We start from the raw sequence: 13,775 nt of genomic DNA on the forward strand, positions 1-13,775 counted from the left end.
GAACTCGTAAACAAGATTTTGCGTTCTCTTTCTAAGAAGTGGGATTCAAAAGTAACTGCAATACAAGAAGCTAAAAACCTAAACAACTTACTACTTGAAGAACTAATTGGTTCATTGATGACATATGAAATGGTTCACAATGCACATGATGAACATGTTGAACACAATTACCTTCCAAAGAACATGAAGGATTTGGAACTCTGGACAAATGAATGCCACTTGAGCGATGACTCAAGTGATGAGGACAATGATGAACAAAACAACCTTCCAAAGAACAGGAAGGATTTGGGACATAGAACATTTGAAGACCACTCGAGCATAAGCTCAAGTGATGGTGAACTTAAACTACAAATGAAACGAAAATTAAAAAGCAAAAAGAATCGAACTACAATGATGAACAAAACAACCTTCCAAAGAACAGGAAGGATTTGGGACATAGAACATTTGAAGACCACTCGAGCATAAGCTCAAGTGATGGTGAACTTAAACTACAAATGAAACGAAAATTAAAAAGCAAAAAGAATCGAACTACTTGCTTTAAACGCAAGAAGAAGAACAAAAATTGGGATGAATCGAGCTCCTCCGAAGAAGAGAAAGTCAACAAAAGCAAGGCGGCAAACTACGCCTTAACAGCCTACAATGATGAGGTAATCGAAATCCCCCTAATTTATTTTGAAATTACTTGATGCTTTCATGATGTATTTTTCTCTTTTAGTTTAGAATTAATTTTCTTAAAAATTACATGTTAAAAAAAATTATTATGATCATACTAAGTAATTTCGAAAATGATAATATTGTATATTTTATGATAAACAAATAAAATGATCTTGATTGAAAATATGAAATCATGGTTAAGAAGTAATAATGTGCATTACGTTGATTTCCATTGTTATTTCTCGATTTTGATTAAAGATCATGTTTGATTTGAAGAAATGCATAATGATGAAATTAAATATTTTGATTAACAATTTTATGCATGAGATTTAAGCCGATGATAAGCATGTGTTATTCTCATGAGTATATTTGAAAAACTATGGCAAAAATGTACTCGAATGCATGAACGTGTTAAGATTATTTTTCGGACATTCTTGATTCAATGTTCAAAACACTTAATTGCCATGATGATTTTACATTATAACATGTTGGAAATTATATGTTTTGGATACATAAATTTTTATGATCATGAGCATGTTTTATCTTCATAATTGAACTTGAAAATCTATAGCAAAATCTTATCCGAATGCATGAAAGTACTAATTTCATTTTCGGATTCACTTAACAATTGGTATCCTAACAATCGGATTTTCTCATACACTTTTGAAAAATATTTTTCTAAAATGGATTTGATGAAATGATTCCTGCTTATAAATTCCATCTTGAAATATGAATGATAGTATCTTTGCTTGCAAAGATTTGTTTCACATACATATCTCCTATGATTCATGTGCAGAAAAAGAATTTATAAATCATAATACAATTAGATTTCTTATGCAAAAATAAAGTGCTTTTGTGATTTTTTGCTAAAGAGAATAATTATTAAAATCATGATCTTGATAATTATAACATGAAGCTCTTTATAAATCAAGATCGTTCATTATGCTCCCTACATTTATCAAAAAGGAGTTCTTCAAATGAAATGCAACTTGTCTTTTGATTTCATGATATTTTATGAATTTCGAAATTAATTTTAATGACTTGATTATGAGTTTCAAGTTGACGATTTGATTTGAATAAGTTATGTCTAAATCATAATCATGATCTTGCAAAATTGAAATCACAAATAATATCTTTTGGTATTCATGAATTGATACTCACAATATGAAAGTATTGGTATTCATGACTTGATTTTGATTGAAACATTACATGCTTAAATTAATCATTCTTCTATGTTTCAAAAATTCTTTAAATGCCTTATGTGATGACTGAAAATTAATTTGCTTGATGAATCACGAATCATGACTTGATCTATGATATTGAAATATTTTAATCATGATTCTTGGTTATATAATTCCTTTGCCCTATTAAAAGGATTTGTTGAATGGATCATGTCCTTTTTGAACTTTCTTGATATCATGACAAGATTTTGTAATATGGCCTGTATAATAATTAAAAATTTTTGGCCATTGATTTCTCCCTTCTTTTCGACAAAAACAAAGGGGAGAAAGCTTTTGCTAGTTAGAACATGCAAAGAAAAGCAAGTGCAATCTTGCACATGAAGCAAGTGTTGAATTGCCATGATTGAACCTAAGAATCTTGCTATGCTTTTGTGCTTATATGTTGTGATGAAAATATAGCTTCATGTTATAAAAACTTGCATATATTTTAAAATAGCTAGAGCTACTTCTCCTTTTGTTGATGATAAAGGAGGAGAAATATATGAATTGATACTATAAGTGCCATATTTGAATTTTCATCATGTTAAGATATCAAGAACTTGCATCGTAATTCTACTTGATAATATCTTGCCATGTGATGAAATGCTACGATTTGTTGCTAAAATGATGCATGCAATACTTATGCTTTCTACGTAATGTATTGCATATGATATGAACCTTGATTAAAATTGCCTTGATTTGAATTCAAGGTTTATCTCAATTATGGAATTTTGAAATAAGAATGATTACTCACCTTTGTCATGATTTAGAAATTGACAGAAAGGGTTTTCCCTTCTTTTTGACAATGACTAAGGAGGAGATAACTTGCATGCACAATTCAAGAAGAAAGCAAATTTTCACTTCTCAAAAGAGAAGAAATTGCTATCTTGAACATCTTAAGAAACAAAAAGAACAAAGGTGCTATCTTGCCTATCTCAAGAAGCAAAACATGCTAACTTGCGCATCTAGCAAAGTGGACAAAATTTTCATATTTCAAGAAGCAAGAGTTGCCTTCTTGAACATCTCTAATTTGCTAGCTTGCATGATGTAGAACTTGCTATCTTGAACATCTCTAATTTTCATACCAAGTGCTATCTTGTATGCTATAAACCTTGCTATATTTTCTAGCAAAATTGCATGATGATAAAACTTGATATTATGTTTTTCATGCAATGAGTTGAACCAATATCACAAACGCTTGATTGTGATACTTCTCCTTTTTGTTGATGACAAAGGGGGAGAAGTATGTTGATGAAAGTATGTTGATGACATAAGTTTAAGCATATGTTCATGTTGACGTGTTGCAAGTATTCATGATGAATATTGCAATGACTTGAATTCAGTTTGAATTCAAGGTTCTATCAATATGGCATATTGAGAGGTGGAGTTTGTTTAAACTCTGGGAGTTAAGGTTAACTCTGTTTATGATGACATGTTGCTTAGATTTTTGAATCTAAGAGTTTCTATCAATAAGGCATATTGATAGGGGGAGTTTGTTTAAACTCCGAGAGTTAAGTTTAACTTCGTCATCAAGTAGTTGTCATCATCAAAAAGGGGGAGATTGTTGAATCTCGTATTTTGATGATGAAACTCCTTGATATATGTTTATGATTTAATCTGCGTTTTGAGTGACGCAGGATGCCTCGATCAGGATGAGACAGTTAAAGCAGGAAAATCATGTTGTGCCGGAGGAACATGTCAGAAGATTGGACGTCGGGCCGGTGGATCGGTCGACGTATCGACAGAAGGCTTCGGGCCGTGGACTCGGGCATCGGGCCAAGAAGAGCGGGTATTGTGCCAAGGATATCGGAGTTGTGGAGTCAATTGGCCGATTGGACTATAGGCTGCAGGAAAGGACGATGAGCCGAAGAATCGGACGAAGCGTCGAGGGACCAATGACATGCCGGACAACTTGGTTAATTGCTTAGGATTAATTGTCTCGATCGAAGTTTTTATTTTACATGTGCAGGATTAACTACGATGAAAGATAGACAAGCAGCAGGAGTTGCGCCGGAGTCAAGTTCATGATCACGTTGGGAGTTCGAGAGTTCGACGGAAGTTCGGACGGTCGTCGGAGGTTCTGCGAGAATAGATCCGAGAAGTCCAGAAGCTTGCCAAGCGAAGCTCGTCGGAACTCGCCAAGTGGATCGTCGCAAAGTCCAGGAGTTTGCCGGAAGTCCGCAGGAGCATCACCGAGGGTTCATCGGATGATCGACGGAAATTCGTCGGAAACTCGCCGGAAGAAGCGATTGACGCACCGAAGCAAAGCTGCAGAAATTGTTTTAGATCTAATCGTAGTTAGCACATTGATTAAGTTGGAAAATGGGAGGTGATCCCATTAGCTTAATCTTGGGGCAATTGGGCCGCTGAAAGATTGAAATTGGACCGAATGGAACTAACCATTCGGACCCTGATTGCACCAGGAGGTGCAACCGCCTAGGCCAGGAGGTGGCACCGCCTGGGCTAAGCCTCCTAGCTAGACTGGGCGGTGCAACCTCCCCAGCCAGGAGGTGGCACCGCCTGAGCTCAGTCTTCGAGCAAGACTGGGCGGTGCAACCTCCCTGACAGAGAGGTGGCACCGCCTGAGCTCAGTCTTCGAGCAAGACTGGGCGGTGTAACCTCCCTGACAGAGAGGTGGCACCGCCTGAGCTCGGTCTTCGAGCTCTGGCAGAGAGGTGCAACCGCCTCAGTCAAGAGGTGGCACCGCCTGGGCTCCGTCTTCGAGCTCTGCCAGGCGGTGCAACCTCTCCAGTCAGGAGGTGCAACCGCCTGATCCCGGAATTCTGGGATTTGATCGTTTTGAGCTCCAAATTTGAACTGGGTTGGGGCCTATAAATACCCCACCCATTCAGCACTGAAAGCACATAACACACACTCGAAATCTTGCTATCTTTTTGTGTTTCTTAGAGCTCAAAACTGCTAGTTCTCCTCTTTCTATTCTTCAAGTTTGAGTTGTAAAGAGAGGAGAGAAAACTTCTGTAAGGGTTGTCTCCTAAGCCCGTCAAAAGGAGTGAATCTGTAAGAGGGTAGTTGGCCTTTGCCTATTGAAGGAAGGCTTCTAGTTGACGTCGGTGACCTCGTCGGTGGAGGAAGCCAAAAGTGGAGTAGGTCAAGACTGACCGAACCACTCTAAATCTCTGGTTTGCGTTTACTTTGAGCACTTTATCATTACTGCAAACCTCCTACATAGCTACTGCTCTCTGCGCCTTTACGAACAAGTTTCTAAGTGCTGATCCTTCCGAATCTGCATTCAGACGTAAATCGGCTTTCCTCGTACAATCATCAGATTTCAGTTTACATTTACGTCTTGATTTCAATTGCATACTGCCTTCTGCGAGTCTACAAACGAGTTTCAAAGTTCAGACGTAAATCTGCGTTTAGACGTAAATCTGCGTTTAGACGTAAATCTGCATTTAGACGTAAATCTGCTTTTTGCAGATTACTTTTTGAGCTGTACAATAGCAGCACACTGTCTTTATATTTCTGCTTAAACTACGCTTAGATACAAACTATGTTTAGACGCAAACTGTGTTTAGACGCCAACTGCGCTTAGACGCAATCTGCGCTTAGACGCAAACTGCGCTTAGACGCAAACTACGCTTAGACGCAATCTGAGATTAGATGCAATCTGCATTTAGACGCAAACTACGTTTAGACGCAAACTGTGTTTAGACGTAAACTGCACTTAATCATAAGTAATCTTAGAATCGTCTTTTGCATCAAAATAGTTTTTATCGAACGAACGCAGCTTTCGTTTTTAATCGCTGAAAGATTTCCGCTGCACTAATTCACCCCCCCCCTCTTAGTGCTCTCGATCCTAACAATATATATATACATACACATATATATATATATATATATATATATATGTATATACATATACATATATATATGTATATATATATGTATATACATATACATATATATGTATATGTATATACATATATATATACATATATATATGTATATGTATATACATATATATATATATATATATATGTATATACATATATATATATATATATATATATATATATTTATATACATACATATATATATATATACATATATATATATATATGTTGAATCTCGTATTTTGATGATGAAACCATTTGATATGTCTTTATAATTTAAACTACATTTTGAGTAATGCAGGTCTACTCGATCAGGATTAGACAGTTAACGCAGGAGGAATTGACGTTGCGCCGGAGGAGATCACATCAAGATATTGGACGGCAGAAGGCTTCGGACGTCGGGCATCGAGCCAAGGAGAGCGAAATTGCGCCAAGGATATCGGGGTTGCGGAGGTCAACCGTCGATTGGGCAACAAGCCGCAAGAGAGGACGATGCACTGAAGAATCGGACGAAGCATCAACCAATGACGTGCCGGGCAACAGAATGTCAATTCGCGTTGTAATAATTGTCTAGATCGGAGTAGAGTTTTAGCTTGTGTGTGCAGGATTAACTACGATAACGACGAAGACATAAAGCAAAACAAAGTGTCGGAGTCAAGCACGAAGGATTCATTGCGAGTTCGAGAGTTCGACGGAAGTCCGAATGTTCATCGGGAATGCTGCCGGAACTAGCCGAGAATGAGTAGGGAGCTTGCCGAAGGGTTTTTCGGAAGCTCGCCGGAAGGTTCATTAGAATTTCGTAGAGCTCGCCGAGAAATATCGGAGCTTGCCGAAGAAGCTCGTTGGAACTCGTCAAGATCAAATCGTGAAGTCTAGGAGCTTGCCGGGAGTCCGCAGAATGGTTTCCGAGAGTTTATCAGAAAACCGTCGGAAGTTCGCCGGAAGAAGTCTTGACTTACGGACTTTGTAATAGCTTAGAAAATATCTTTAAATTCGTAGTTAGCACGTTACTTAGGGTTATGATTAGGTGTTAATCCTATAAACCAAGTAGGGGCCAATTGGGCTCTAGTCCGGACTGGTTTGGGCCAATTTTGGAGCCCAACCAGTGAGCTGAAATAGTATAGGCGGTGGCACCGCCAGATTTGGCGGTGGCACTGCCTAGCACCCGAGAGCTAGGCGGTGGCACCGCTTGGCTGGGCGGTGGCACCGCCAGCATCGGGAACCAAAGAGAATTCAAATTTTGGAGCCCAAATTTGAATCATTTTGAGGCTTATAAATACCCCTCAAATCTCAACTGAGATCACAACCTTTTGAAAAGCAATAGTTTGAGTTAAGAGCCTTAGAATAGTCTTTGCAAGCCTTGTTTTTCATATTGCTTAAGTGTTCACCTCCTCCCATCTTGTTGAAAAGAATTGTAAGAGTGTGAACCACTTGTAAAGGTTGTAAGAGGGATATTAGTCCTTCCCCTACAAGAAATTTGCTAGTGGAAGTTGGAAGCCTCTTCGAAGAAGGCTTCACAAGTGGATGTAGGTCATTTTGACCGAACCACTTTAAAAACTGCTGCGTTATCTAGTTTGCATCCTACTCTTGCCATTTACATACTGCAAACTTCTCTACTTAGTTACTACGCTTCCATACGTTTCTAAGTTATCAAGCTTCTAAAATCGGTTTCCATTGATATTGCATTTCATCGTACGAAAGATTTATCAAAACCGAAGTTTTAATCCGCTGCACTAATTCCCCCCCCCCATTAGTGCCGCTCCGATTCTAACAATTGGTATCAGTGCCTGGTATTTCTCATTTCGGATTTACACCCGAGAGAAATGGCTCTTCATGGCTTTCAAGAGGGCTTATCGGTTTTTCGTCCACCGTTGTTTAACGGATTGGACTACACTTATTGGAAAACTCGAATGAGAGTTTTCTTGATTTCTATGAATTTGGATTTATGGAATATCATTGAAAACAGTTTTCAACTTCCCTCTAAACCGATTAACAAATGGTCGGATTTGGAGAAGAAGTATTTTTCTTTAAATGCAAAAGCTATAAATGCCTTATTTTGCGCTTTGGACAAAACTGAGTTCAATCGGATTTCAACGTGCGAAACGGCTTTTGATATTTGGCAAACACTTGAAATCACGCACGAGGGAACTAGTAGAGTCAAAGACTCGAAAGTTAACATTTTATTGCATGATTTTGAGCTTTTTCGAATGCAACCAATCGAGACTATAGGCGACATGTACACCCGTTTCACGGATGTCGTCAATAATCTAAGTGTTCTTGGTAAATCTTTTTCAAATTTTGATCTCGTGAGAAAGATCTTAAGATCCCTTCCAAAAAGGTGGGATCCTAAAATAACCGCAATACAAGAAACAAAAGATTTAAATATTTTTCCACTCGAAGAACTAATTGGTTCATTGATGACATATGAAATGGTTCACAATACACATGATGAACATGATGAACAAAATCACCTTCCAAAGCACAGGAAGGATTTGGAACTCCGAACAAATGAATACCACATTAGCGATGACTCAAGTGATGAGGACAATGTTGAACTTAAACTTCGAACACTAAATCTTAATAAGTTTATTAAACAAAAATCTAAAATAAACAATGAACTTGAACGGAGGAAGAGGCCAAAGAAGAGGAAGGCAACCAAGGATGAATCAAAAACTTCCAAAGGCGAAACGGCGAATTGGGCTTTGATGGGCTTCGACTACAAGGTGAGTAACTCAACTCTCTTGAATTATTTTGAAATTACTTAAAGCCCTTCATGAGTGCTTAATTTAGATAGTAGGAATAGGAAATAAAAAAATTATTTTTCAAAAATCATATCATGTTTTTCTTTGTAGCATCTTTAAAAAATTAAAAAATTTGATCATGAAAAGTATATTGCAAAGGTTTCATGCATGTTATGTTTTGAAATGTTGAATGATGCAATATTAGGGATGATAATATGATATGTGATAATGCTTAGGATTAATCCATATATATGTATACGTCATGCATGAGTTTTTGAAGTAAATGTTGATTTGAACCTCTCATTTTAGATTAATATGCTTTTGGTCTAATCGTTTTTATGATGAATTAAGATGACATTCTCATGACATATTAAGATGACATAGTGCATGTATATCTATGTATGAATTTCTTGATAGTCTTTTGATGATAGACGTGATATCATGATGTGTTTGGTCTTAACGGCTTCATGACGAAACTTATGTTTCAATTTTAAATGATGATACTTGTTTCCACAAAAAGACTTGAATACCCTCACATGAAATCAATTGTATGAAATGGAAATAATTTTCTATCCTATTGAGATTAATGAATTTATTTTACCAATCTTGTGAATCTCATGAAAATAAACATGATGAATATTTTATAAATGAGTTGTCTTATAAGATTTTGCCTTTACGTCTTGAACTTTCATGCTTATATTGATTTGGCATATAAAGACTAAGGCATGCTTAGATGAAAAAGAATCACTTAAAAAATGCTTTTCCCATCTGATCGAGATTAATGATTTCATGATATTTTGTGAATCTCGAAATTGATTTTGATGACTTGATTATGAGTTTCAAGTTACCGATTTGATTTGAATAAGTTTTATTTAAATCATAATCTTGATCTTGCAAAATTGGAATCACAAATAATATCTTTTGGTATTCATGAATTGATACTCACAATATGAAAGTATTGGTATTCATGACTTGAATTTGATTGAAACATTGCATGCTTAAATTAATCTTTCTCCTATGTTTCAAAAATTCTTTAAAAGCCTTATGAGATGACTGAAAATTAATTTGCTTTATGATGAATCACGAATCATGACTTGATCTATGATATTGATATATTGGTTATATAATTCTTTTGCTCTATTAAAAGGATTTATTGAATGAATCATGTCCTTCTTGAATTTTCTTGATATCATGACATGATTTTGTAAGTTGGCTTGTATAATGATTAAAATCTTTTGGCCATTGATTTCTCCCTTCTTTTCGGTAATGACAAAGGGGGAGAAATATATGATTGATACTATGAGTGCCATATTTGAATGATAAATATATGAATTAATGCTATAAGTGTCATATTTGAATTTGAATTATGTTAAGATATCAAAAGAAGCTTGCATCGAAATATATGGTAAATTGATAATTTGCAGTAAAGATAAGATGCTCAAAGTAAATGCAAACCGAGATTTAGAGTGGTTCGGTCAATCTTGACCTACTCCACTTTTGGCTTCCTCCACCGATGAGGTCACCGACGTCAACTAGAGGCCTTCCTTCAATAGGCATAGGCCAACTATCCTTTTACAGTTTCACTCCTTTTGACGGGCTTAGGAGACAACCCTTACAGAATTTTCTCTCCACTCTTTAAAGATCAAAACTTGGAAGAAAAGAGGGAGAAAAACTTTTGGCCTTTACAACAATTTTGAGCTCTAAGAATCATAGAATAAGATCAGGATTTCGGTATATTTTTCGTTGCCTTTTAGTGCTGAATAGGTGGGGTATTTATAGGCCCTAACCCAGTTTGAATTTGGAGCTCAAAACTGTCAATTCCTGGAATTTCGGGATCTAGCGGTTGCACCGCCTAGCAAAGCTCGAAGACTGAGTCTCTGGGCGGTGCCACCTCTGTCAGGGGCGGTTGCACCTATTGCCAAAGCTCGAAGACCGAGCTCAGGCGGTGCCACCGCCTGATTGGGGCGGTTGCACCGCTCAGCCAGAGCTCGGAGACTGAGCCCAGGTGGTGCCAACTCTTGGCTGGGGCGGTTGCACCACCTAGTCTCGCTCGGAGACTGATCCCAGGCGGTGCCACCGCCTGGCTTGGGCGGTTCAACCGCCTGGCAGAAATCAGGGTCCGAATGGGTTGATCCATTCGGCCCAATTTGGGTTTTTCAGGGGCCAAATTGCCCCAAGATTAAGTTAATGGGATCACCTCCCATTTCCAACTTAATCATTATGCTAACTACGATATTTTCTAAGACATTTACTGCAACTTGCTCTGGTGCGTCAATCGCTTCTTCCGGCGAGCTTCCGGCGAACTTCCGTCGATCATCCGATTAACCCTCGGTGATGCTCATGCGGACGTCCGGTAAACTCCTGGACTTGCGACGATCCACTTGGCGAGTTCCGACGAGCTTCTTTTACAAGCTCATGGACTTGTCGGATTTGTTCCCGCAGAACCTCCGACAACTGTCCGAACTTCCGTCGAACAGTCCCTTGAGGCTGAGTTATATATGTGTGACATACTCTATATATATATATATATATATATATATGTCACGACCCGAGTCTGATGAGCTAACTAGCCAATAACTCCATTTTGGTCCTCAACGGCGGACCAAAATGCTTAAGCAGGAGGTAACATAGTACACTCATCAGGCCCTTATAAGCTAATCATACACATTCCCCACTTCCGATGTGGGACTAATGGGATATTACATTATCCCCAACTCAATTAGCTTGACGTCCTCGTCAAGGCCCGACATAACCCAGATCGAACCCTAGCATAGTGCATGTGAGGTTTAACTCAGTGGTGGCTCCACGCCGTGATGAGTTCTCGACTCCATCCACGGGTAGCCCTTTCCTACTCGAGCCCTCTCACCCTGCCCTAATGCTAGGTCGGCTCTGATACCATATGTCACGACCCGAGTCTGATGAGCTAACTAGCCAATAACTCCATTTTGGTCCTCAACGGCGGACCAAAATGCTTAAGCAAGAGGTAACGTAGTACACTCATCAGGCCCTTATAAGCAAATCATACACATTCCCCACTTCCGATGTGGGACTAATGGGATATTACATTTATGTCACGACCCGAGTCTGATGAGCTAACTAGCCAATAACTCCATTTTGGTCCTCAACGGCGAACCAAAATGCTTAAGCAGGAGGTAACGTAGTACACTCATCAGGCCCTTATAAGCTAATCATACACATTCCCCACTTCCGATGTGGGACTAATGGGATATTACAATATATTTGCCTGTGATATAGATATATATTAAATATATATATGTGTGACATGTCATATTAGGAGACCAAATCAAAGAAACCCCTCTCTCGACAATATTAAGTCGGTAAACATGTGCCAATTAGATTGTCTCACGTGGCCTTCCATCATTATAGGTAGCAATCGATTCTCGATATAGGTTGAATTGGTCGAGTCCCTTGAGGCTCACCTATATCATGATTCGCTATCTTGCTTACGACATAGAGATGTCACCGGTGACCTGTGGACATTATATGTTTGGTCGAGTCCTCGAGGGTATATCATCTTATCAGACTCATCTTGTAACGATGGTGTTATGATCGGCAAAAGTTACCTACCTTTCGGGCTTAGTGTGATTAGTCGAGTACCTCGAGATTATACTAAGATGCAGATTGGATCCCGATCCCCACTAGAAGTCTACTGGAGACTTTTTTTTTCACATGCTGAGGGTGTTGCATGACTTGCCAGTAAAATAGTGGGAGCATATTAAGATAGAAGTCAATATCTTGATTATTTATTTTTATAAAATCTACATGTTATTTATTTTTACTGCATCTTTATATTTAGAAAATATCACTTTCAAATCCCTTACGTGGCATATTTGATGTCAAACGCCTCACTGGTCCAAATTATACGGATTGGCTTTGCAACTTGAGAATTGTTCTCATGGCGGAGAAAATCGTATACGTCCTTGATACAGTGATGCCTATGCCCGAGGATGGTTAATGATTGTCGTATGCCATGTTAAGATATCAAGAACTTGCATTGTAATTTTACTTGCTGATATCTTGTCATGTGATGAAATGCTACGATTTGTTGCTAAAATGATGCATGCAATACTTATGCTTTTTATGTGATGTATTACATATGATGTGAATCATGATTAATATTGTCTTAATTTGAATTCAAGGTTTATCTCAATTATGGAATTTTTAAATAAGAATGATTACTCACCTTTGTCATGATTTAGAAATTGACATAAAGGGTCTTCCCTTCCTTTTGACAATGACTAAGGGGGAGATAGCTAGCTTGCACAATTCAAGAAGAAAGCAAAAATTACACTTCTCAAAAGAGAAGAAATTGCTATCTTGAACATCACCGAGAATTGCTAGCTTGAAATATCAAGAAAATGTAAAAATGTGCTATCGTGCCTATCTCAAGAAAAGCAAATATGCCAACTTGCATATATTTGAATTTGCTAGCTTATAAAACTTGCATATTTTAAGAAGCAAGAGTTGCTTTCTTGAACATCTCTAAATTGCAAGCTTGCAAGTTCTAAAATGTTGTAAAATTGCTAGATTGCATGATGATAAAAATTTAATATTATGTTTTTCATGCAATGAGTTGAACCCATATAACAAACACTTGATCGTGGTACTTCTCCTTTTTGTTGATGACAAAGGGGGAGAAGTATATTGATGACATGACATGTGATGCATAAGTTTATGCATATGTTCATGATGATGTGTTGCAAGTATTCATGATGAATATTGCAATGACTTGAATTCAGTTTGAATTCAAGGTTCTATCAATATGGCATATTGATAGGGGGAGTTTGTTTAAACTCCGAGAGTTAAGGTTAACTCCATCATCAAGTGGTTGTCATCATCAAAAATGGGGAGATTGTTGAATCTCGTATTTTGATTATGAAACCACTTGATATGTGTTTATAATTTAAACTACATTTTGAGTGATGCAGATCTACTCGATTAGGATTAGACAGTTAACGCAGGAGGAATTGACGTTGCGTCGGAGGAGATCACATCAATATATTGGACGGCAGAAGGCTTCGGACGTCGGGCATCGGGCCAAGGAGAGCGAAATTGCGCCAAGGATATCGGGGTTGCGGAGGTCAACCGCCGATTGGGCAACAAGCCGTAAGAGAGGACGATGCACCGAAGAATCGGACGAAGCACCAACCAATGACGTGCTGGGCAACAGAATGTCAATTCGCGTTGTAATAATTGTCTAGATCGGAGTAGAGTTTTAGCTTGTGTGTGCAGGATTAACTATGATAACGACGAAGACATAAAGCAAAACAAAATGTCAGAGTCAA

Source organism: Musa acuminata, chromosome BXJ3-6 (assembly GCF_036884655.1).
Source record: "Musa acuminata AAA Group cultivar baxijiao chromosome BXJ3-6, Cavendish_Baxijiao_AAA, whole genome shotgun sequence".
In the NCBI taxonomy this organism is placed as follows: domain Eukaryota; kingdom Viridiplantae; phylum Streptophyta; class Magnoliopsida; order Zingiberales; family Musaceae; genus Musa; species Musa acuminata.